Source organism: Etheostoma spectabile, chromosome 12 (assembly GCF_008692095.1).
Source record: "Etheostoma spectabile isolate EspeVRDwgs_2016 chromosome 12, UIUC_Espe_1.0, whole genome shotgun sequence".
NCBI lineage: Eukaryota > Metazoa > Chordata > Actinopteri > Perciformes > Percidae > Etheostoma > Etheostoma spectabile.
The window spans coordinates 2,891,979-2,893,149 of record NC_045744.1 but is presented as its reverse complement, the minus strand read 5'-3'; the positions used below and the strand labels follow the sequence as shown (position 1 = coordinate 2,893,149).

The following is a 1,171-nucleotide window of genomic DNA, read 5'->3' as shown; positions in this document are numbered from 1 at the left end:
GAGAGAGAGAGAGAGAGAGACTTGTTTTATATTTGGCATACAAATAGATTAGTAAAATTATATAAACCCATCCTAGTATTGTGTTAATGTACATATAACTGCTTATTGTGTTTTGTCTGATGCTTTGGCAACATTATTATTGAACTTTCATGCCAATAAAGCCCTTTGAATTGAAAAATTGAATTAAATTGAATTATAAGAGAGAGAGAGAGAGAGAGAGAGAGTAAGAGAGTAAGCGAGAAAGAGCGAGAGAAAGAGCAAGAGAGAAAGAGAGAAAGAGAGAGATAGAGAAAGAGAGCGATAGAGAGAGAGAGAGAGATAGAGAAAGAAATAGAGAGAGAGAAAGAGATAGAGAGAGGAATGAAGATGCTTAGTTGAGTTTGTAGAAACTGTTTCTGCTGCTATCAGCCTTTCTTTCATCGTCAGATGTTAGTCAGCTGGTCTGTTTTGCTATATCTGGACCCTTGGGTATCCTCTCTCCTATTGCTTCAACATCAAAGGCGGCATCTGAAGTAAGAAGCCCCATATTGTATTTTCTCTTTCCATGCTCGGCAACACATTGAAAAATCTGAATTTCCTTCCCAAAAAGTTTGCAAGTCTCAAAATGACTTTTTCTAAACTGAGATGACATTTAAAGGACCTTTTCTTCTACAGCGCTTTAAAAGCTAGAGATTCCTCTCTGCTAGAGCAGGCTCACTGCTGCTTGACAATCTTTACCCCACGGCAACAACCAGACACAATGCTCTTTAACTCCGCGACTTCTTTCTTCCTCAATTTTTATCCTGCTACCCTGATCCCGCCGTGATAAACAGTGTCTCCCTAAACGTGCTAAAATTACACACGGCGCTCGTCAGGTATTCATTCGTTTCACAGGGTGCTATTCTTACTTTGGTTTCCTTTCCTTTTTTTTTTTTGCAAACGGCCTTTTAAATTGCCAGCAGTTCTTTTTACTTATTTATTCATTCATTTATTTATTTATTTATGTTTTTTGCTTTTTCAGCCTGCTCTGTCACATTCATCTCCTCTGAAACTGACTTTGACATGGAGCCTGAGGAGGAAGCACAAAACCATGGATTACACTCTGCTGCAGGAGGAGAGAAAAAAAACAACAACTCAAAATGCACACACGCACACGCACACACGCACACACACACACACACACACACACACA

General features: G+C 39.2%; 1 protein-coding gene across 15 annotated transcripts in view; it reads right to left on the bottom strand.

Moving 5' to 3' along the window:
• The window catches only part of ptprsb (protein tyrosine phosphatase receptor type Sb), an 81,006-nt gene that overhangs the window by 33,416 nt on the left and 46,419 nt on the right, over positions 1–1,171 (bottom strand). The window lies entirely within an intron of this gene.